The sequence below is a fragment of the Cervus elaphus genome, chromosome 26 (assembly GCF_910594005.1).
Source record: "Cervus elaphus chromosome 26, mCerEla1.1, whole genome shotgun sequence".
Lineage (NCBI taxonomy): Eukaryota > Metazoa > Chordata > Mammalia > Artiodactyla > Cervidae > Cervus > Cervus elaphus.
Genome location: NC_057840.1, coordinates 27,254,115 through 27,279,790, shown reverse-complemented (window position 1 = coordinate 27,279,790; position 25,676 = coordinate 27,254,115). Strand labels below are relative to the sequence as shown.

Genomic DNA, 25,676 nt, shown 5'->3' with positions numbered 1-25,676 from the left:
TCCAAGGCTCACAGATTTAAAATATCTTGACAGTGACAATGAGAGTTGATGATGTAGGTTGCCAGACACTGACTTTTTTGGGAGTTATTGTTTTTATGTCCTAGAATCTACTTTCTTGAGAGTCTTCAAAAATTTGATAACATCTCATATTTCTCCTCTTCTGCCTAAAGGCAGAGAAATGAATTAAGGTGGCCTCTCAAGTCTCCTTTGAGCCCTAACCAGTCGGCATTTGCCACCTGTCCTGCAGGCTGCCAGATGGTGTTAACCATTAACCACAGGAAGCTCTATGGCCCCATGAAAATAGTAACTAATGAGAGGCATACTTAAAGTTGTTACGGGATCTGTTCACCTTTTTTTCCTCAGATGCCTTAAATGTGTTAGAATCAAGTTGAAGGATGTCTATAATATACAGAGAATGGATCTAGCAAAGCTCTAATTAAAGAGGATGTCATTGTTTCTTCATCTCTTCAGTTGTACAATTTCTAGCGAGGGTAAGTCTGTGAAAACTCATTGATGTGGTCTAGAGAGCTATAATTGCAAGAACTTAAACTTCTTTAATGTCGAATTTGAGTGAAAAGCCATCACCAATTTAGAAGAGTGCAATTCTCCTTTTATCTGTGTAGACGAAATGTAACCCAGTAGAATTTCCCTTGGAACACATGTGGATGCCCAGGAAAACATGAAACATCCAAAATGTGCATGGATATATAAAATAATGAGCAAGTTTTGACGTATTTCAATTAAATTTTTTCACTCCATGTGTGTGAAAGTAAGATCTGACATAGAAAATATCCCTGGATTGTATTTTCTTTTTTCTGGACTGTTTTTTTTTTTTTTTCTGTTAAAGCTCTATCTTTTAAAAAATATGCAACTGTATAAAGACACAGAGAACTGAAATTTGCATTGCAGTAAAATCTGAGCAATTGTATGATTAAACAGTTTCCTCCTTCCCTAAAGACATGTGGATAATAAAAATAGCCCCTGGAATCATCTAATGGAATTTTTTTCCATTCAAGCATTCAGTTGTGGATGAGTTTGCCTTGTTAAAATATTAGTTATGTTATCCTAATTTTACTGTCACTTTTAACTTCTGAGTATTATATAAAGAATTAAAAGTGTATGGAAGTACTATTAATGAAGTTTGAGGCAAACATCTCTCTTCTAACATTTTTTTTTTTCTTCAATAAAACACTAAGTTGTGTTTCCCAGGTGGTGCTAGTGGTGAAGAACCCACCTGCCAATTTTCAGGAGATGTAAGAGACTCAGGTTCAATCCCTGGGTTGGGAAAATCCCCTGGAGGAGGAAATGGTAACCCACTCCAGTATTCTTGCATTGAGAATCTCATAGGCGGAGGAGCCTGGTGGGCTATGGTCCACAGGGTCGCAAAGAGTGGGATGTGACTGAAGTGACTTACACACACACAAAGTTGTAATAGTTTAATATTTATTCTCTTATTGCTCTGTTTGCTTTTATTTTTATCCACATGACTTCAAGTCCATGCTGTGTGGGTAAAAGGTAATTCAACATCCTAGGACATTCTCTGTTTTTTATTTCATATCAGAATGCCAAGGGGGGATATGACGATGTTTAAAGTCCTCTGAAAGTGAAGGTGAAGTCGTGTCTGACTCTTTGTGACCCCATGGACTGTAGCCTACCAGGCTCCTCCATCCATGGGATTTTCCAGGCAAGAATACTGGAGTGGGTTGCCATTTCCTTCTCCCGGAGATCTTCCAGGCCCAGGGATTGAACCTGTGTCTCTCCTGCATTGTAGGCAGACGCTTTACCACCTGAGCCACCAGGGAAGTCATTTTAGAGCCCTCTAGTGCTTATCAACTGGCCAAAATTAATTTTATTCTGAATGTTGCTGGTTTGGATATATTGAGTTTTCAGTGGGCAAAAAAGTGTTGGTAATACTGAAGGTTTTACATTTTTCCATCTCGTCTGATCCAGTTTAGGAAACGGAAGCCTCATAAGTGGAGATGCAGAAGCCTTCAGTTGCTTCTATGTTACTGACACTTTGAGGTAAAACAGCATATATTCTGCCTTTGGTTATGTCCTTTTAAACCCTTGTGTTTCATGTCTGTCAAGCCTTGTCCTCTCCATTGCACTGGAGCATTTGAGGTCAGAGCTCTGCCTCCTATTTCTTTTGTGTTCTCTCTGAGTCCGTAAAGTGAAAGTAAAGTCACTCAGTCATGTCTGACTCCTTGCAATCCCATAGACTGTAGCCTACAGCCTTCTCCATCCATGGGATTTTCCAGGCAAGAGTACCGGAGTGGGTTGCCATTTCCTTCTCCAGGGGATCTTCCAGACCCAGGGATTGAACCCAGGTCTCCCGCATTGTGGGCAGACGCTTTACCCTCTGAGTCCCTAATTAGTGTCCAAAAATACTTAAGTGGAATGAACTGTTAATGTTTGATGGTAATTACCATTGCCAAACAGTTTGGTATTATAGTTTATGCCATTTCTTTCTTTTTTTTTTTTCTTAATTCTTAGAATTAGGATCTACATAAGGTTTATTGCAACTCGTTGATATTTACCTTTTTAAAAATAATTATCTATTTGGCTGCCTTAGGTCTTAGCTGCAGCATGTGGGATCCAGCTCCGTGACCAAGGATTGAACCCGGGTTCCCTGGCACTGGGAGCACAGTCTCAGCCACTGCACCACCAGAGAAGTTCTGTCACTAAGTCATCTCAACCATCTGTATTTCTCCAAAGCAGTTTCTAAAGCCCCAGTGAATTATTCCATGTGGTAAGGCAATTCATTCAGTTGTCCTCAACCACTCACGTTTAGTTTTCTTAATTCAAGTAGAACCTACATTGGTCGTATTTTCTCCTTGCTCACAATTCTTCCCAAACATCTGTCTGTATCTTTGTATACTTCTGTATCTTCCCAAACTTCTCTATCTCAATCTTCTCTGTCTTCCCAAACACCTGAATCTTTGACCTTCAGAAGGTGTTGCCTTCATTCCTCCAAAACAGTACTGTGTGGGTACTGTCTGGCTCATTTGTCTGGGGCTCTTGACCACGGTGAAGCCATTTGTATTTGTTTTGATTGCCCAGCTGCCCAGATATCCATGATTATTACATCTATTCCCACGTGAGTATGGCTTGCTGGGGTGGTGGGAATTGGGAGACCATACAAGTCCTTATGTGTATTCAGTTAAGTCAGAGAAATCACTCCTGAACTTAGCCTAACCAAAAAGGAGAAATTATTGACAAGACTCAAGGTGGTTCTCAGAGGAAGAGCTGTGTAAACCAGGAGTCAGGTTAGCTCCTTGAACATGAGTGCTAAGTAACATCAGGTACCCTTTCTTTCCTACATTCCCCCCCTTTTCCCTTCTACATCAGTTTAAGTCTTTCCTCCAACATATAGGCTTTCGAGATGTAGTAAAAACACGTGTTAAAAATATGACTGTTCCAGGTTCATATCCTTCCAGTTGTATAAAATAAAAGCCAAGATCTGTTTTTTTTTTTTTTTTTTTCCTCTTTAAAGTCAAAACCCAGAGAGGGGAACTCTAATGACTGAACCTGACCTAGTTGTTCATCTCTGTTCTAATTAGTAGAGTCAGAGGGATGGGTTCTCTCCTAGGCCCTGCCTGGGTCATGTGTTTGTGGTGGGGGAGATTAGTGAGGGAGTGGGAGTTGGTGACGTAGAGGGAGATAAAATTAGAGAGAAGAAGTATAAAATGAAATTAGAGGCTGAAATGAGCTCTTTGAATACTGCGCTAGCCTTCGGTGCCTGCGGGTACACATGGGGGCTGGTTTGCCGGAGCTGTGGCCCAGGGGTTGCAGAACAGCCACCCGCTTCCCCTACCCCTTCACTCACCACTACTTTATTCAAAAGGAAATTCGGGTTAAACAAAATCATCTTCTACACATGTCCATGTGAAATTTCTCTTATCACCCGGTGTTTCTGTTCTGTTAAACTTGTCATCTTTAAAAGATGCCTACAGTTGTTACACGTATTTAAAAATATCTGCTTCTTAACTCTCTGCAGCATAGCTTCTCCCTTCATCACACCTCTGAAACCATCTTGCCAGTCTTTACGATGGCCTCCTAATTATGACTTAGTATGGTTCCTTCTCTAGCTGATCTTCCTTTCATCATCCTTTCTAAGATTTCACATACTGACTCTTTCCACATTTTTGAAACTCACTCTTCCTCTGGATTCTGATTAATCACTTTTTTTTTGTGGTCCTCTCTCTCTGTGCCTTTGCTGACTCCTTCCTTTTTCCTCTGTTTCCTACAAATATGGACATTGCCAAAGGTCTTCTTGACCTTTCTCCTCTGACATTCTTTAGACTCTATTTGAATAAACTCACCTTCACTCTTTTTAAAAAAATTATTTATTTATTTATTTATTTTTTAAAAATTATTTATTTTTAATTGGAGGATACTTGCTGTACACTATCGTGTTGGTTTCTGCTGTACGTCAACGTGAATTAGCCATAGGTATATGTATGTCCCCTCCCTCACACCTCTCGGTCATCTTTACTCTTAAATCACAGTGGTTTCCAAGTATTCACCTCTAGCATATTTCTTGCTTCTGCTCTTCAGACCCATTGTCTTCAACAACCATTACACAGCTCCAATTTTATAGTCTCAAAATGCCTGAAACGCAACATAAGCCAAGCCAAGTGCTTTCTCTTGGTCCCCATTTCTTCCTTCTTTACTCTCTGGCTCAGTGATAGCATCATCAGAGATCAGCTGGAGCAAATCTGCTGTTGTGGCCCGTTGTCTGCTCTGCCCTCCTTCCATAGAAATACAATCTATATTTCTAGCTGACTAGTGGCCACTCAGAATAAAGGCTACTTTCCCAATCTCTCTGTAGCTAAGTTTTGGCCAAAGGAAAATGCACACTGGTGTGCCATGGGGCAGCTTTTGAAAATATCACTAGCATCCTTCCTTTGCCTTTATTTTCTTTATTCCTTCCTCCATCCTGCTGCTGGGAATGTGAGTGTGATGACTGGAGCTTGAGCTGCCATCCTGGACCACAAGGCTGAGGTCACGCCCCGGAAATACTGCATTTTGTGCCGGAAGGAACCTGAGTCTCTGAGGGCTTCAGGGAGCACAGCTGTTCTAATCCTACTTTGCAAACTTCTGGACTTATGCACAAGAAATAAAGCATCAATTTTCTCTAGACTTTGCTATTTTTGTCTTTATTACTCACAGCCAAACCTAGTCCTAACTGATATATCAGCCAAACCAAAACCCTAGAGTAACGTTAGACTATCCCCTTTTCTCCAAGACCCACATCCAATCAGTCATCAAGTCCTATTGAATCTACCACTCTGGGATCTTTCTTCTTTTAAGCCTTTATTTTTCCAATCCTGTCCTTCATCCTTATCCAATATATGCTCCACATTGCCCTTGGAATGATCTTAGCATTAATCTTTCCTGATTAATTTCCTGCAATTATTGCAGTTATCCCACTGTATACGATTCTCAGTATGCAAAATTCTTCATGATCTGTATGTCTCACAATTCATTTCCCACTGCCCCACCATATTTATCACCTCCAAACTACTTACAGGGCTGGACTATTCCACCCCATTTCATACCTCTGTGATTTTACATGTGCTTGTTCTATCATTGGGTATGTCTAGATCTTTTTCTTCTCAACATTCATCTAGAACTTTTATTAAAATTAAAAAAAAAAACACACCACCATTCCTAATTTTCAAAGAGAAGAGGCCTGAGTGCTTCTCTCTGTGTCAGGGCTGAGGCTTTCACGTACATCTGTATGCAGTATTTACTCTCTTCTGTAATTACTTGTTTATGTGTCTCTTTTAGTCTATGTGCTTTTTGATGATAGGAACTATATGTTTTATCTTTTTATCATCAGTACTTAACCCAGTGTCTGGCACATGGTAAGTGCCCAGTGATTAAACTGTCTTTGCTTCCACCTTCACACCCCATCTTTATTAGTTTCTGACTGCCACTCTAACAAATTAGCACAAGTTTAGTGGCTTCGCACAATACAAATTTAATGATCTCATGTTTCTGGAGATGAGAAGTCTAAAATGTGTTGGAAGGCTCCTTGCCCTCTCCAGCTTCTGAGCTGCCGAAATTTCTTGACTCATGAGCCCCTTCCATTTTCAAAGCCAGCAATGACGGTTGCATCTTTGACGTTGCCTCAGTCTTGACTCTGACTATCCTGCCTCCCTCTTCCACTTAAAAGAACAGCCCTGTGGTTACACGGGGGCACACCCAGATAATCCAGGATAATCTCCCTATTTCTCCCCAGCTGACTAGCAGCCTTAGTTCCATTTGCAACCTGAATTCTCTATTGCCATGTAATATAGCATATTCGAAGTTTCCAAGGATAAGGACATGGACATTACTGGACTTCCCACACCATGTCAAGTCTAGTCTTATGACAGCAACCTCAGAGTGGTCAATTAAAAACACATGTTAGATAACATCACAGCTCTGCCTGCAATCAGCCAAAAACTTCTGATCTCATCTGGGTTCCAGGTCTCTGTGATAATACCTCTTGTGTCTTACATCATCTGGCCTTCTTCTTTCTCCCCGATCTCTGGCTTGCTCTGCGCCAGCCAAACCCAGACACACCAAAGAAAAGCTTACCCTGGAGCCTTTTCCTCAGATATCCACATGGCTAATACCCCAACTAAGTGCAGAAATCTGATCAGATCTGTTCAGTGAATTTCTTGACAAAATTATATATGATGGCAACTCCCCCTGCTCTGACAATCCCATCACCTGTTCTATTTGATTTTTCCTACAGTCCTTATCTTTACCTACTGTATATTTACTGCTGTTCTTTTTAATTTTCTGTCTTACCCATGTCAGCTAGGGTGAGAGTAGGATTTGTTGTTGTTGCTCAATGTTACATCTCCAGTTCCTAGAAAAGTACCTGGCACAGAGAGAACTATCATTAATATTTTGTGAATGAAATCAATGGGCGCATGCATGAAGCACTCTTACTCTATCCAGGGCTGGAGGGGGTTTATGAGGTGAAGGAAAACGGAAGATCAATGTTAAGTAGGATGCCTGGATTTATCACACATCAATTTATTTATTTATTTGTGTGCCGTGTGACTTGCAGGATCTTAGTTCCCTAACCAAGAATTGAACCCTGGCACTGCAGTAAAAGCTCCAAGTCTAAACCAATGGACTGCCAGGAAATTCCCACAAATTTATTTTATAATGAAAGGAATTCTCTTATTTTTATCTTTAAACAAAGACACCCATATCAACCTCTAAGGACAGTCCCTAAATCAACATGGCTAATTTTTGGGGGAGTAGTAAGAATTTGCTCCAAAAATACTTCAGAAGACGAGAGTGTTCTGCAGCACGCAGTATCCTCACGGATGCTCTGCAGAGTTGGGGCCTCAGGGGCCCCACAGACACACTCTGGGAGCCTCAGAGCAAAGACAAGAGAGAACCGTGTCTTAATACTGATAGGTAGGTGTTGTTTCTTTTTTTTTTTTTTGCCCCACTAGATGGCATGCAGGACCTTGGTTCCCCAACTATGGCTCGAACCCAGGCCCCCTGCACTGGCAGCTCAGTCTTAACACTGGACTGCCAGGGAAATCCCAAATTGATACATTTTAAATGCTCCCCCAATAACTTTTTTTGAACCATTTTCCTTCTTTTTCCTTGAAATCTTGAAAATGGCTTACCTCCCTGGATTAGCACAATAATGTTCCTGACAGAAATCCTATGGAATGCAAGCATTTAAGCGGTAAAATCTATACAATGAAAAAAACACAAGAAAGTTTATTGAGAAAATCTTAATCTCAAGTGAAATTCCCAGGGACAATAGGATTTTCCAAGTGGAAGCCTGAGTGAGTGAGTGTTAGTAGCTCAGTCAGGTCTGACTCTTTGCAGCCCCATGAACTGTAACCCACCAGGCTCCTCTATCCATGGGATTTCCCCGGTAAGAATACTGGACTGGCTTGCCATTCTGTTTTCCAGGGGATCTTCCTGACACAAGGATCGAACCCAGGTCTTCTACATTGAAGGTAGATTCTTTACCATCTGAGCCGTCATTTTTTTAAAGTAGTCTAAATTTCATACACGACATGTCTCGAGTTGGTTGACAGCTCTTTCTGGAGGCACAGCGAAGACCCCGGTGCAAGGACTTCCTCTGACTTTTCTGGGCCCCAAGTCATTTCTATATCTGAATCTATTCTTATTTCCATCCCTTCTAGAACTTTTACCTCAGCTGTAAGAATCTTTATATAATGTTGAAATTGGAAAGGAAAAAACCCCCAAACACCAAAAAGACGAAAAAGGTGTAAAGTTTTGTTTTTCTGCATTTTTATCCTTGAAGCAGAAAAAGAAACAGCTGATGCAATCTAGTGTCCTTTCATGTTTATGCAGCATCTGTTTTTCAGGTGTGCTAATTTTATGTATAATTTTCAGAGGGTGGATGTGCACACTTTCTTATTATGGTCATGGTTTCAAGGTAGATGCAAATGTCAAAACATCAAAATGTACACTTTAGGCATATGCAATTTATTTATTTTTACCAATTATACCTCAATAATGGTATTTAAAAATGTTTTTAAATGCACACACAGTCATGCATGCATGCACATACAGTTCTACTTCTAAAGCTACACTTCCAAGAAACTCCTGTGACTATTTCAGTTAAGGAAATTGGAAAAATTTGCAATGCAGGAGACCAGGGTTCGATTCTTGGGTCAGGATGATCCCCTGGAGAAGGAAATGGCAACCCACTCCAGTATTCTTGCCTGGAGAATTCCATGGACAGAAGCGCCTGATGGGCTACAATCCATGGGGTTGCAAAGAGCCAGACATGACTGAGCAACTAATACACAAATTGGAAAAAAATTAGAAATTCAATTCCTTAGTTGTGCTAGCCATATTTCAAGTGCTCAAAAGCCACATATAGCGAGTAGCTCCCACACAAGACAGTGTCAATGTAAAATACTGCCATCATGGCAGAAAGTTCTACTGGACAGCATTATTTTAAAGCATTTTCCCAGTCACCCCTCATTCTCATGCCCATGCCCCACATTACCAGAGCAGAGGTCTTCTGCTTCTCAGTCTCCACATTGAAACAAGGGCCATCTTTCAGAAATGCAAGTCTGCTTGCTACTCTCCTGCTCAAACTTTCTAGACAAAGGGAGTGAGTGAATCAATGTTTTTTGAGGCCTGGCACATAAAAAGGGAGAAGGAGAGGGCAGGAAATGAAGACGGAGGGTCTTTCCGGGGCTGGATCTGCTAGCACCTTGATCTTAGACTACCCAGCTTCCAGAATTATGAGAAATAAATGTTTGCAGATTAAGCCATCCTATCTCTGGTATTTGCTAAAGCAGCCTGAATAAGGTAATTGTGGAGAGGTACATGGGGTTGACTAAGACAGTTTATCTATGTACAATGCACTTGCAAGCATGCACACATATGCACACACACACAACTATTGATCCCAAATCTTGAGACACTCCTCTTCCACCATTCATCTTCCTATTTGACTCCCAGAGCACTGGCAGTTAGGCCTTCAGGCAGGAGTTTGAAAGACTCTTCTCAGGGCATCTAATCAGTCAGTGAAGAAAGATCTACAGATGGTGAAACTGGATAGCATCAGGCTATCCAGATAAAACCTCTAATGGGAAGTGTTGGCTTGATAACCCCTCCCACCTTCTTAGAGACCCAAATTGATTTTTTAGCATCTCTCTTTTAAACATGAATGAACAACCCCAAACTCTCTTGCTTCTGGGGAAAGCTCTAAAGTGGCAGAGAGACACCCAAATAAAAAAAATCAGCAACATGAATCCTCAACATGAGGATTCATGTGGAGGTTTGATAGAAAACAACAAAATTCTGTAAAGCAATTATCCTTCAATTAAAAAATAAATTAAAAAAATCAACAAATACAGTGTGTAGTCAACAAAAGCTAGGTAGAAAAGGGATAATATATTTAAAACATTAAGAGGCTCAAGAAATGAGAGGAGATTGCATCTAGAAAATAAAAAATAGGATGCTATAAAATAGAAACATACAGCGAGCATAAAAGAGCTTTTGGAAATTAAAAACATGTTCACGTTTGAAAAGGCTAGAAGACAAAATGAGGAAATTCCCAAGAAAGCAGAACAAATAAAAATGCAAAGAGATAAATGATTAGAGAAAAGATTGATGAATTGTAGGACCAGTCCAGGCTGTCTAACATCTGAATAACAGGATTTCCAGACACAAAGAACAGAGAAAAATGAAGGGAATAAATTACTGATAAATAATTCACAATATTTTCTAGGCCTGAAAAACATTAATCTTTTGATTAAAAGCAACTATCCGTGAGAGTTGTCTAAGATAAGGGGGCTGAAGAGCATCGTCATGGCCCTCTTCATAGTGATCTTACTCAGAGCTTCTTCCAAGTTTCCCTTTGATAGGATTCCCAAAGCCATTAGGGCAGAAGGCTAAGATTCAGGCCAAGTTCAATTGTAGTCACAGACGTTGTCCTGCAAAACCATCTGTAGTTTTCCACTATCTCAGAACTTTAAGGTTAGTAAAGACAGGATGGGAATGGATGTACATAGGCAGTTTTGATTTCTTAAAGTTAAGCAAATGTTGTGTCCTTTATAGCATCTCTAATATCTCAGGGTTTACAAATTTCTCTTGTCTCTTATAATGGCCATTGTCTATAACATCAATCTTTTCCTCAATTATATTTTTACTTATTTTTTCCTTTGTATTTTTGTTTCTTTGATTAGATTGTGAGTTCCTGAAGGGCAGCAAATACCTGCCACTTCTAATGAGTTCTTTAGTTTCTACATTGCATTGGAAGAGCAGGACTGTCTTCCCTTCTTGAGTCCTTATTATAAGCTAGGTTGAGCCCATTAAAACTGTCTGACTGCTCATGTATAGCAGCTCAGTGAGGAAGGGTAGATTATTATCTCCACTCTCCAGATGAGAACACTGAGGCTTAGAGAGCTGAATAAAGAGGCCCCCCAGGGGCTTCCCTGGAGGCTCAGATGGGAAGGAATCTGCCTGCAATGCTGGAGACCCAGGTTCGATCCCTGGGGGAAGATCCCCTGGAGGAGGAAATGGCAACCCACTCCAGTGTTCTTGCCTGGAGAATCCCATGGACAGAGGAGCCTGGTGGGCTACAGTCCATGAGTCGCAAAGAGTCGGACACTGAGCAACTAACATTTTCACTTGTCAGTGGGGCAATGGCCCAGCTGGGAACTAAAGCCACGCCTGTCCGATTCTGCAGCTGGAGAGCCCAGGCTTTGCGCGACTGGAGCTCACCATTTATTTCCTTTTTGTTTCAAACAGAGTAGTTTCCTTTCAGCCTCAGGAAGGTAAACTCGGGAATTTGTCACAAAAGACCATGAATGCTTTTCTGCCCTTTCTTGTCTGTTACAAGTGTTCCTTTTCACTCACTGAAGGGGCTGTGGAGGGGGCAGTAACAGAATGAGGGGCCGCTGAAGGATCTTGGGGAGATCCAGAGTTTGGGGTCTGTGGTAACAATCAATATGCTAATCGCCTGAAAATCCCCAAACAATTTAACAGGAGTACTTCCAGTGTCCTGGGACCCACACTTTCCACTTCTATTCCTACATGGTGGGGGACACAAAGGCACTCTGTTTAGGTTAGCAGGGGGCCTGGCAGAGTTCCAGCCCAGTTCTCCCCACGTCCACACCCTTGTCTCAGGCCCCCCTGCCTGTCATTTCTCTGGATAAAAGGGACCAAGCCCTCCAGCGGTGGGGAATGCCCACCACTCCCAGCGGAGGTTATGAAATCTGCTGCCCCAAGCAAGGAGACAGAATGAAAGTTGTTGGAGAGAGGGGCAGGAATGAAGAGAAGGGACTGAAGGCTGATAAATGGGCAGAAATAATGAGATAAGAAACTGCCTGGCTAGCAAATGGTCAGAAATCTGGGAGAAGGAGGAGGAGGGGTCCCTGTGCAGAATGGGGGCGGTCAGGGGGAGGAAAGGGAGAGGGAATCCATCACAACCATTTCCAAATTATTCTTCCTGTGTCATCATTTTAAATGTCTATATAGTTGATGCCTACCAAAGAGTATGTATGTATCCAAGGTTATTTTAAAGCCATTAGAATGTTTAAATAAAGAGTGAGAAAGCACACAGTAAGTAAAACAGTTTCCCTTTCTGGAAGGCAATGCAAGAAAGGGAGATAATGTCTTTATCGCCACTTACTAGAGTGGAGCATTTAAAAACTGCCCCTTGACTGCTAGAAATAATATACTGCAGGTGAAAAAAAATTATTTTTAGGGAAGTGAACCGCTTTGCCCTGTTTCAGAGCTGTCATTCATATCCCCAACACAGCTGGACTGGAAGAGGATTTACACTGAAACTCTCCTGCAGGGAAACAGTCTTTTCTCTTAGTCGTAGTCTTAACTGATGTTAAAATAAGAGAGCACTCTATGCCCTAAGTAACTCTTCTGAAAGTTAGATGATGTAGCAAGAGGTTAACTCTGGGATATTATTTGCAAAAATCCAGTAACCCCAAAGCTTCAAAGGGCATCTGTCAAGAGTGATCTGCCTGAAAAAGAGCCTGACTAGGATTTGGTCCCACCAGTGGAACCTCATGGATGACAACTCAAGAGTTTTCTGCTTCTGTTTATTGGATTTCTTCTCCTGATTAAGGGACTCCTTGCTCCAGCCCAGATAATGAGGATGGAAGTACGCAGGAAACAGAATAAGAATGTCAAGATCTGGGACTTGCCTGGTGGCTCAGTGGAAAAGAATCCTCCCGCCAGTGCAGGAGACACGGGTTCAATCCCTGATCAGGGAAGATCCCACGTGCCACAGAGCAGCTAAGCCCATGGGTCACAGCTACTGAACCTGTGTTCTACAGCCTGGGAGCCACAACTCCCAAGCCCACGTCCTACAACTACTGAAGCCTGTGCGCCCTAATGCCCATGCTCCAAAACAAGAGAAGGCCACCTCAATGAGAAACCTGTGGACTGCAACTAGAGAATAGCTCCCACTTATCAAAACTGGAGAAAAGCCTATGTAGCAACAAAGACCCAGGACATGCATGTATGCTCAGTTGCCTTAGGGTGGGTCCTCGAGAATGTTCCTGGTCTTCTCTGAGCCTCAGTTCTGGAAGGAGGCGTAGTAAGTACATGGTCATAACTCAGTCTATCTCCAGGACCAGGGCTTTTTCTATTTCAGGAAGTTCTGTCACCCAGACCCTGTGCCTGACACAGAATACTTTCATGAATGGACATTTACTTTTGCTCAAATTCTTTTTCTGCCTCTATTGAGATTATCATGCCATTTTCTCTTCTATTCAGCTAATACACTGAATTGATGGCTTTTCATAATGCTAAACAAACCTTGTATTATTGAGATAAACTCCAGTTAATTGTGATGGATTATCTTTTTTACAATTGCTGGATTCAATTTGCTAATGTTCTGTTAAGAATTCTGAGATCTTTAAGATCTTGAGGGATATCATCTGTAGGCTTCTTTTCTGTATGATGCACTTGGTTTGGTATTCGCTAGACTGTGTGAGGCTCCAGGCAATTTTTTTTTGCCAGGTCTTTGTCTATATAATTTGATTAAAAATGTATTACAAAATCCACGAGTCTATGTGATGCATAGGTAGAAAAGAGATGTTCATGTATTTGTTTATTGTCTTATGGGTGCACAGAAAGTGTCCTTTCTATTATCCAGCTCTTTGAATTTAAGTCCAGGAACCGTTTCTTCCAGTAATTTATTATCAGACGAGATCGGGTGCATTCAGGGTGGTATGGCCGTAGACTGGTTCTTTATTATCAAATGCATCATTTCTGGTTTATGTCTTGCCTCACTACCAGAAATGAAATAGCAATGCTAGTATTACTCATAAAGCTGGAACCTGTTCGCACTGTTTGCAGAATTACCCCTGCAATTCTATACTACTACCTTTTATTTAATGCTGATCACACCATTAACTCACAATGTCACATGACCCATCTACCACCCATGAATACCGGCTTCCAGTGAGACACGATAACAGTTGTTACTATACTTTGTGGATGATGACCACAAACGCAAGTCTCACCCCAAGTATGCAGGGAAATGTGAATGATCTTTCTTTTCTCGGTCGTGCTCTATGTAGGGTTCGGAATTTCAGAGCCTAGATGTAGACGTCTTTAGACTGTAATCAGTGCATTTTTAGAATGTAATCTTTCCCAGTGTTGACCACACTGCTGTTTTCCAGACATTGCCACTAGCCGGGAAGAGACGTGGGGGCCTGCGGGCAAAGCAAGAAAGGCCATCCCTTGTTGTACAAGGAATGTTCCCTGATTATCTGGCAGGACTAAACCCAGGGGCAGCAGGGCCACACCAGTCAGAGGTGAGAGGGAGAAATCAATCAGAAAGGCAATGGGTGTGCTGAGCGATGATTTTCAAGCCCCCAGAGGAGACAGGGGACAGGCACAACCACTTCCAGAGGACTGCCTGTCACATGAAGCCTGCAGAAAGGAGTGGGTGACCAACCCCGAGGCTCGAGAGGGGAGTGCGAGGGGTAGAGCATTCTGACACCACAGGGAGAGGACACCTGCTTCCTTCAGGGGCTGGACTCGTGAACGACTCAGTTGTCAGAATGTAGGTGGGTGAAAGTCGAGGCATTGGTCCAAATATGCGGCACAAACCCAAGGGTTGGCAGTGAACTCTTAGTAGCCCAGAGACCTAAACTTGCTATGTGTCTGACATGTGTGCATGCTAAGTCACTTTAGTCGTGACCGACTCTTTGTGACCGTATGGACTGTGGCCCACCAGGCTCCTCTGTCCATGGGCTTCTCCAGGCAAGAATGCTGGAGAGGGTTGCCCTCCTCTAAGGGGATCTTCCCGACCCAGGGATCCAATGGGAGTCTCTTGGTTCTTTATCACTAGCGCCACCTGGGAAGCCCGATGTGTCTGACATAAGTCACTCAAAATCAGCATATCAAGGAGTTTCCTGGCGGTCCAGTGGGTAAGACTCCATGCTTCTAATGCACGGGGCATGGGTTCAATCCCTGATTGGGGGAACAAGATGTCACAAGCACAGCCAGAAAAAAATTAGCATATCAGGTCCATTCTGGAGGCCCAATATTTCACGACCCCTCAAAAGCAATATTGTATTAGACAAGAAGAGCAATCTGCTTGCCAGTCCTCCTTCCTGGAATTGGAACCTTGCCACGGGCTCTTGGAACCTTGCCACGGGCTCTTGGGTTGACCCTATAGGTATGAATCCCATATGCAAATTTGGCATGTGATTGAGCCCAGGTGAATGGTAGAGAGTCAGGTAAGAAAAAACATTGGACCAGGACTTACGAGGGTCCAGGCTCAAGACACTCTGCCTAGGTGGCACTGCTGGCCTCAACTGATCCCAGACACCAGGGGACTTAGAAAATCTTGAGGAGTGTCCTCCCCTCCCAAAGTGTGGGGCTTCCTGAAGCTTCAGAGCCTAGAGCAAAGACCTGCTTGCTGGCATCTAAGGGCAGTACTGGATGTCAGGGTGATGCTTGCCTACAAGAACGAGATGGTTCCTCCTTCCTCTGTGATCTATAAGTGTTTATACAGGATTGCTATTCTTCTTTAAATGTTTCCTCCCAGTTTTATTGATATATATGTAATTTTTATATAACATTGTATTAGTTCAAGGTGTATAGTATAATGATGTATGTATATACTGCAGAATAATTAGCATAATAAGTTAATATCCATCATCTCACAGAGTTACAATTTATTTTCTTGTGATAACAATTTTTAAGATTTACTTTCTCTCAAGCACACAATAGAGCATTGTTAACTACAGTTACAATGTGGTACATTACATTGCCCAGTCTGATTTATCTGATAATTGGAAGTTGGCAACTTTTGACCACTTTCACTCATTTCCTCCATCTTCCACTCCCCACTTCTGGCAATCCCCATTCTGTGAGATCTTGATAGCGGAGATTGTATTATTTCTTAAATGTTTCACATTATTTTCTAGTAAAGAATTAAAGCCTCCTGGGCCTGGAATTATCTTGGTGAGAATTGAATCAGGAATTAAATTTATTCAATTTTTATAGGATATTCAGGTTTTCCATTTCTTCTTGAGTCCATTTGGTAATTTTTGCTTTTCAAGAAATTTGTCTATTTTACCTCAATTTAAATTATTGGCATAAATTTGCTCATAATATTCTCTAATTACCTTTTTAATGTCTGTATGTTTCCAGTGTAGTGCAAGATTTCCCCCTTTTCACTCCTAATACTGGTAAATGTTTGTCTTATTTTATTGATCAGTTTATCTAGAAGGTTATCAATTTTACTGATATTTTCAAAGAATCATTTTCTAGTTTCTTTGAATTTCTCTATGCTTGTTCATTTCCTGTTTTGTTCATTTTTTTTCTTCATAGTTCCTTCTGTCTTAGACTTTAGGCTTGTTTTGATTTCTTCTTTTACCTCTTAAGGCAGAATATTAGAGCATTGACTTTAGAACTTTTTTTCCTAAAATAATTATCTGTAGATATGCATTTTCTTCTAAGCACTATTTTACCTGTAGCACACCTGGGAAGCTTCTATATCCTTACTGATACCTTATTTAACTGTCCTATCAATTACTGAGAGTATTGACATATCCAACTATAATTATGAATTTGCTGATTTATTTTTCAAAACTATGAGGCTTTACCTTACATTTTAAAACAATTGTTAGTTGCACACACATTTAGGATTGTTATGTCTTTTTGACGAATTAGCTCTTTTATCATTACATGTTCTGCTTTATTCTTGTTAGTGTTCTTTGTTATGAAGTTTATTTTGTTAGTTATTAATTAAGCTACTTCAGCTTTCTTAGGACTAGTGGTTATTAATTAAGCTACTTCAGCTTTCTTAGGACTAGTGGTGCATGGTGTATCTTTTTAATCCTTTTATTTTTAACCTGTAACTTTATTTTAAAAATTAATTTCTTGTAGGCAGAATATAGTTTGGTCTTACCATGTCTCTCAGTCAGAAGATTCCTATCTCTTATAGAAATACTTAGATTCATGAAATTATTGAAAGGTTGGGTTTAAACCTATAATCTTATTATTTATTTTCTATTTGTCCCATCTGTTTTATGCTTCTCCCATTTTCTTGTTTTCCATTAGGTTATTTTTATTAACTTTACTGAGAAATGATTTATGTATGATAAACTACATTCTCTGAAAATGTGAATTTGAGCTTTAATACTTGCATACACATAATGATTCATCCCTACAATCAAGATAAAGAACAGTTTGATAACTGGGCTTTTTAGTATTCCATTTTATCCTTAGGGGCTTCCCTGGTGGCTCAGATGGTAAAGAATCTGCCTGCAATGCAGGAGACCCGGGTTCAATTACCAGGGGGGAAGATCCCCTGGAGAAGGGAATGGCAACCCACTCTAGTATTCTTGCCTGGAGAATTCCATGGACAGAGGAGCCTGGCTGGCTTTAGTCCATGAGGTCGCAAAGAGTCAGACACAGTTGAACAACTAACATTTATCCCCACAATTGGTTTATTAGCCATATCTCCCTTTTTTTTTTTAGCAGTTACCTTCAAATTGCATTTTTAATTGAGAGAGTTTGTCTTCAAAAACACTATACTGATTTCTGAATAATGGAAGCATCTTACAAAGCTTCCTTGTCCCATCCCTTGTGCTACAAGTTTTCATACATTTTACTACTACATGTGCTTTAAACACCACAACGTACTGATTAAGAATGGACTATCTTTTAAAGAGATAATAATATGAGAAAATGATATTTAACCACAAATTTGTGGCATTTAACCGCAAATTTGCCATTTTTAATGTTTTTCATCCAGTGTGGACACCCAAATTCTCATCTGGTATCACTTGCCTTCTGCCTACACTGCCAGTGTAGTGTTGATGACAGATTTTTTTCAATTTTTGTCTCAAAAATTTTTTTATTTTGCCATAACTTTGGAAATGTATCTGTCTGGATATGTAACTCTAGGCTGACAATTATTTTCTCTCAGCACTTTAATGATGTCCTTCCATTTCTTTGCACTTGCATAATTTGTGAGAAGAAATCTGTGATTCTTAGATGTAATCTTTCTATGTAATTTGACTTTTTTCTATGGATGGTTTTAAGATTTTCTGTTTATGATATGCTTTCAGTAACATGATTATTATTTCTCTTGATGTGATTTTTTTTTTTAATCCAGCAAGGGATTTGTTGAGCTCAGATTTGTGACTTTATAGTTTTCAACAAAACTGGAAAATTTTCTGTTATTATTTACTCAAGTATTATTTTCTGCTTCCTCCCCATCTCTTCTTTTCTTCTTTTTTAAAATAAGATTTCAATTATATATTGTTCCACAAGTCACTGAGACTGTGTTCACCAGCCTCCCCCCCTGCCTTCCTGTTCTCTGCGCTTCAGGATGTAGCATTTCTACTGCGATGCCTTCACATTCACAGATCCTTTTCCTCATACATTCTCTAATCTTCTGTTAATCCCATTCAGTATATTTTTCATACATAAAAGCTTTGCTTTTTTTTTTTTTGCATCTTCCCTTTGTCTCCCAGTTATGTCAAATTTCTATGTGACTTCTTGATAGATAGAGTATATTTATAATTATGATAAATTTTGTTTGGATTTTTGTTTGTTTCACTCTTGGTTAAAGAGTATTGTGCTTTTTCTCTCAGGCAGTAAAGTTTCTGAGTTTAATAATTTTGAAGTTACTTTTAACACTTTTAAAGAGTGGGACTTGAATAAAATTTATTCAAGGTCTGTGACTCAACCTGGCCCCTCAAGCCCCTTCTGTTCAATGAGGTCTATTTGCTCTGGCTAGTGTGAGTATGAATTAGTCCTGGCCTTACACGAGCTCTTGGATTTATTCAGGTTATGTGTGTGTGTGCTCAGTCGCTTCAGTCAAGTCCAACTCTTTGTGACTCTACGGACTATAGCTGCCAGGATCCTCTGTCCATGGGATTCTCCGGGCAAGAATACTAGAGTGGGTTGCCATGGCCTCCTTCAGAGAATCTTCCTGACCCAGGGATTGAACTCACGTCTCTTGCATCTCCTGCATTGGCAGGTGGGTTCTTTACCACTAGCAGCACCTGGGAAGCCCCTATTCAGCTTACAGATCCTCATTAATTGTTCTTTTTCTCAAACTGTAGAACTTCATTGTGTTCATGTGAAGATTGATGCTCAGTCAAAGACCAGAGGAAACTCTACGCAGATTCCTTGAGCCCCTTCTTTTCAGAGCTCTCTTACGTTCAATACTCTTTCCACAAATTCGAGCCACCTCAGTCTCCTTGAACCCTGGACTCTGAGCTTAGTGAGACAGTTGGACTTTGGTTGAGATTCCCCCTCCCAGTGCTATAATCTGGGAATTGCCTCCAGGCAGAAAGCCAAGGCTGTCATAGGGCACATATAGTTAATTTCCCTTTCTTTAGGGATCATAGCCTTCAGCAGCTCTGTTCACCAATGTCCGAAAATCAGTACTTTTATTATATTTTAACAATCTTTTCTGGTTTATAGTTGTGGGGGAGATAATTCCAGATGCTATCACTTCCTCATGGCAGGAAGTGCAAATTCCCCAGACACAGCACATTTTCTTTCAACTTTGCCTTAATTTCCTACTTTAAGTGCAGAATATATGCTGCAGATTGCCAGTTTCTCTCACAAGTGCAAACTCTGTTTTTGGACTTCCTCCCTTTATCCCTACCATGCTCAATTCTCAGAAACTTTTATCCTGGACTGTCAACTAGATTCTCAAAATCAATATAGGACCTCCTAAATTATAATTTAACTACTGCCAAGATTAGAGTCTCAAGTTGAGTGAGTTTAAATGGAAAACTCACTTACAGCCACAATGTTATAGGGGATCTGTCTGTGGAAAACCATTTTGTAATATAAAAATTCCAAAATGACGGTGACCATAATACAAAATTTATATATATAAAGAGAGTGGTAAAATGGTGATGAAGGACATTTGTGCTTCCCTGGAAATGCCAACCAGAATCCATGGTTCAGGATAAAACCTGCCAAATGTCTCACCTTTTGAGAACTGCCTTCTTGATGCCAGTCCCACATTTCGAGCTTTGCTGACAGAAGGCCTCCAACAGAATCAAGTTTCTTAGACTCCACTTCTTTGGTCTTTATAGAATAAAGGACACAGGGTGGTCAGGGGTATTAGGTCATCTGAAGGAAGGTTCCTGAAGTATCAACAATGTCTTTTCCTTCTTTCCCTTACTGGAGAAGCTGGGAGACAGGAAGCAGGGAAATTTCTATTTATTCCTCCCTCTTCTGATGAAATCTGTGTTTCCCAAGTTCCCTTCACCCTCAGCATGAGCTGTGGGGTTGGAGGTAGGGTGGAGTGTCAGAGCATTTGGTGCTTCTGGAGCAGGACAACCTGGGCTCCCCACCTTGGCTTGGCCGGTATTGAGGAATGCCTGCCATGGGAGGCAGCTGGGGCGGGACAGAAGCAGAACTTCTGGGTGGGTTGCTTGTCGCCTTGGGACTAGGGGAGCAGAGGACAGAGAACTGGGCGAGGGTGGGCCCTTGCAGAGCCCCCTAAAGGGCTAAGAGTTTCATCCCCACTCAAAGCCGGAGCCAACTCTTAAGCCCCTTGGTGTTAGACTAAGAGGCTCAGCAGAGACTTGCCAGCTCTGCTGTCATTTGCTACGTAAGCAGAGCCCCTTTCACTCTCCCCCAGCCACAGGGAAAGGCAGGGAGAGAAGTTTTGACTGGATTTCAAAAAGCACAGGATTAAATGTTAAACCTCAATAGGACGAAGAAATAAGGTGTCTGGTTCAGGCAGGATAGAGGGTTGAGGGCCCAGGACATTTAGTGCTGCTTGAAAATGAATGAATTTCCTTCTTGCAAATGTCTATGTTGAGACAATTCTATCAAACTTATTAATATGCTTGTGCATGTATATAAAACCAGAGATAGCATTTTAAAAGCTTTTACATTGGGTTTGATTGCACATGCTTACAAAATTCCCTTGAAAGAATATTACTGCATGGATTGATTTGACTGAGGCTTTAAAAAAGGTGTATTTTCTTTTCTTTCTTTTTTTCTATTGGCCACGCCATGCAGCCTGTGGGATCTTAATGTCCCAACCAGGGATAGAACCCGCACCCCCTGCATTGGAAGCATGGAGTCTTAACCACTGGACCACCAGGGAAGTCCTTCAAAATGTACATTTTCAGTGAAGCTTGGACATAAGATGGCTACCTCTCTTCCTGGCAAAACTCCCTGTTGCAAACATAGACATGTGTTACTACTCCAAAATCCTTTGAATTGTACTGGAAATCAGGGTCATCTGTCTCAAAAAATTTGCATTGTTTAGTTGATGGGGAGGCAAAGTGTCCAAATGTCTTTGGATGTTTCCATGGGGACGTCTTCAATGTTCCTCAGCATTTCCATTTCAATAAATCAGAGTCTGCATGACTCTGATGGGCTTGTCAGCACTGGGAAATTGGCTTGGCTTAGTGAAGGACAACAGTGTTGGCCATTCAATGATTAGAAAGTCACAAATATGAGTTCTAGCTATTACCATGTGGCTATGACTCTGTGTGTGTGTTTAGCATTGCAGGACTGGCCCACAAAAACATACGAAAGTGCTTAATGATAACATATGATTCTTATAGCTGTTATAAAAAATTATCACAACTTAGTGGCTTAAATTTACTACCTCACAGTTCTGGAGGTCAGAAGTCCAAAAGTAAAGGTGCTAATAAGGTGGTAGGGAGCGTCTGGGGAAGAGTTTGTTTCCTTGCCTTTAAAGCTCCAGAGGCGACCTGTAATCCCCGGCTTGTGGCCCCTTCCTCTCATTACCCCAACTTCTGACACCATCCATGGTCAGATGTCTTGCAGTCACTGTGAGCCTCCTTCTCTCTTACAAGGACTTTTGTAATTACACAAGATACACTGGATAATGGGCTTCCCAGGTGGTGCGAGTGGTAAAGAACCCACCTGCCTATGCAGGAATGCAGAAGACCTGGGTTTGATCCCTGGGTTGGGAAGATCCCCTGGAGGAGGGCATGGCAATCCACTCCAGCATTCTTGCCTGGAGAATTCCATGGACAGAGGAGCCCTGAGGGCTACAGTCTATAGGGTCGCAAAGGGTTGGACACCACTGAAGCGACTTCGATTGCACACACACTAGATAACCCAGGGTATCCCCCGCATCTCAAAATCCTTACCTTGATTTTATGTCAAAGTCCCTTTTGCCGTGAAAGGTAAGATATTGAAAGACTCTGGTGATTAGAGGATGTAGATATCTTTGGAGAATGTTATTACCATGTCATATTAACTAAAAAAGCAAAAAAATCATATGATCTCATGCACCGGAAAAATGTTAAATTCAAAGTTAATTTATGATCATGACTTCCTATCTATTGCCCTCATTTCCCTGCCTTCCAACCTTATTGAGACTGCCAATTTCTGGGCCACTTTCTGTGTCCCAAAGTTGGTTCTTGCTCTTTCTTTCCTCCTCAGTTCCTTCTAGACTCCATGGGTCATCCTTCCAACCATCCTTGCCAATGTTCTTAGCTCTTACCTGCTTGTTTTTTTTGTGATACCTCCAATGGCAACCCAGTCCAGTATTCTTGCCTGGAGAACCCCATGGACAGAGGAGCCTAGTAGGCTACAGTCCATGGGGTTGCAAAGAGTCGGACACGACTGAGCGATTTCACTTCACTTTCCTCTTCTAAACCAAACTTTTAACTTCTTTATGATGCCTGGCCTGTTGAGGTCTCTTGGAGGAAATTCCCAAACTGTCCTTGTTATCACTAAGGTAAATTCATGATCTTCGGGGGCCCTCAGCGTGGGCTCAAAAGCTTTCTATGTTTTCATAGTCTAGGCCACTCTTTTAGGGTATGTTACAAACTCCAACCCCATTCTCTGTTCTCTTCCTCTCTTCAGACAATTCTTCGAGGAAAAAAATTGCAGCCATTAAAGCCACTAAAAAGAAGTCCGTGCATTTTGCCCTTGTCCTACAAACTCACTTCCAAGGCCTTTTGTCTCTTATTTTCTCCTAAGGCAATCCTGAATATTCACAAACCAGGAATATCCACAATTGATCTGTATCCCCCTTGTAGACTGTGTTCTATTCAAAATGGCATTCTGGGGAACTCCCTAGTGGTCCAGTAGTTAGGGCTCCATACTTTCACTGCAGAAGGTACAGGTTCAGTCCCTAGTCATAAGGGCCCCCAGGGTGGCCCCCCAGGCTTCAGGGTGTAGCAAAAACAAACAAACAAACAAAAAACGGGGGAGGGGGTCATTCTGTAATTGCTAGCTCTACTTCTTTACCATCCACTAACGTCAATGATTCCTCAAATCTCTGGAATCTAGATTCTGTCCCTACAATTTCACTAAACGAGCACCTGACTTACAAACAGAAAAATCCAAAGTCAAGTTCATCACCAAACCCATTCCAGCCTAGCTCACCTCCATGCTTCTTATTTAAGGAAATGGTGCTCTTATCATCCTGATCTCATCTTGGTATTCTCTCAATTGCCCCACAGTATATCAGCTATGAGACCTGAAGATTCAATTTCTTAATGTATATGTTATATTCAATTTCCTCATATATATGTAATAATCAATTTCCTAAATACATAAATACATTATTATACATATAATATACATATAATATATACATACTTTCCCCCATCTCTATTATAGGATCAACTGTTCATATATATTTTCTTATATTTTTATACTTTTTACACTTCATTACTTTATCTGAAATTGTATGTGTTTATGTTTTGTGTGTGTTTTTTAAGAGAGAAATCTAGCTTTTTCTTCCTTTTTTTTTTTACCAAATAGTTATTCATTTGTTGCAGCACCTTTCAACCATTTACTATGCCCTTCCTGCTTTGAAATGCTACCTTTATTATTTATTAAATGTGTATATATATATACTAGGACCTGTTTCGGGGTTTGCTTTCTGTTTTATTTTTCTCTCTATTCTTGAGCCATACCATGCTGTTTTACTTACTGCATTTTTATAATATGTTTTAATAGCACACATATGCTTTAACTATCCTCTTAAAGGTTTTTCAGTGTTTAGCAGTATTCTTCTGCTAAATGAAAAAAAAAAAAACAACTTTGTCAAATTTAGAACGGAGTTACATTGAACTTGAGCTTCCCGGTGACTCAGTGAACTTATGAATTATTCAGACAAAAAATAATCTTTTTTAAGAATGCAGTCTTCTTTTCCAGAATTTAGTGTATCTTTCCATTTTTACTTGTGTTTTTAAAAAGCCCCTCAGGAGAAAAATATACATTATTTTGTCATGAAAAATTATTACTTTACTATAGTAATTATTAGATTTAGGCTGCTAGTATTTTATCTATGATAAGCCAAATTTTGCACTCTTTTGGTTTATTTTGAGGGGTATATTAAGTCTGAAAAATAATTTGAGAAGCTTTTCATTGTGGTGCATCTTTGGCACAATTTCTTGTTAAGTGTTTACCTATTGATTTGCATTAATTAATTATTATTTCTTGTTTCAGAAGTGGAGCTAAAAGCACATCACTCCTCCCTGCTCCCTCAAGAACATGGATGGCAGATTTGTCTTTAAAAGGCATGCAGGGAAGAAGGTGAAGGATGAAAATCCTTTTGAGCACTGGTGGGGTTAATTAAGCCATGGATCCAAGCCAAAGAGAGAAATCACAGGTAATAATTTTTTTCTTCCACTTGGTGATTAGTAGAGCAACTAGTCGAGTCATCCTGATGGATTCTGCTCCAGGGCAAGCCTGAGGTTTCTGTGGAGGGTCAGTGGGTGCACTGGCAGCAACTGGGCTGGGTGGGAGGGTTTTAGCGAATCCCCTGTCTTGGTACAGACAGCCCTGGGCATCCTGCCAGAAGTGTGGCCAGAGTTCACGGCCTGGGGTTCCCAAAGCAAAAATGATCCACCATGGGAAAACCAAACTTCACCGCAAATCTGATCACAGAATCACATTTCAAACCTGAAAGCGGTGTGTGAATTTAGCGTGCTGCAGAGAAATGAGTTGTATCAGCTTTAGGTCTAAAGCCCCGCAGGTGTCAATTTCTTTAGGTGTGGTTTTGGTGGCAATAGTAGGAAAGTGCTATTTGTTAGAGAAGAGGCATAGTAACAGGGTCCCAGAGGAATTGCCCCAGAAAGCCCTGAGAAGTTTTCCGTTCCTTGAGGTTTCTTCATTCTAAGAGTCAACTGGAGAAATAATTTCTTCTGGTGGTTTTGCTCCTTTCCTGCCTCTTGTTGAACGATATTTAATTTTCCTTTCTGTTAATAATATCAATTCTATAGTTATATAAGCCGTTTTTTAAAAACAAAACTTTTTCACTTTAGGTCAAAATATAACTTTTTTGATGCTGGATGTAGCTCACACAAACATCTCAGAAAAATAACAGTAACACTGTCATGGATATCTTTATCTGGTTTCTGACCTTAAAAGGGAATTTGAGATGACTATTGCTTCTCATAATATGAAATATTTTTATATTACTAATGGTATTATCAGAAAAGGTAAAATTTCTCAACTGCCTCAGAGCAACTATAGAGAGAATCATATGAGTTTTTCCTTTGTGTACTATTGAGACAATTTTTTTTTAAACAAAAATCATAGTATTAAGCCATCCTTGAATTTTTAGAATAAACCTCAGTATTGAAAAATGATTTCTATAAGTGTTGGGTTTATGTTGCTGATATTTTTGTTAAAGCAAGGAAAAAAAATTTCCTTTTGCTATGTTGGCTTTGAGGCTTTTATTAATTTTGAAA

At 40.6% G+C, this 25,676-nt stretch overlaps 1 long non-coding RNA gene across 1 annotated transcript; it reads left to right on the top strand.

The window, feature by feature from the left end:
* Positions 1 to 1,852: 1,852 nt before the first annotated feature.
* LOC122684381 lies at positions 1,853 to 24,552 on the top strand. The gene is made up of 3 exons (XR_006338015.1): positions 1,853 to 2,022; positions 2,573 to 2,749; positions 24,430 to 24,552. It is a non-coding gene; the product is annotated as an uncharacterized LOC122684381 (long non-coding RNA).
* The last annotated feature ends 1,124 nt before the right edge of the window (positions 24,553 to 25,676 follow it).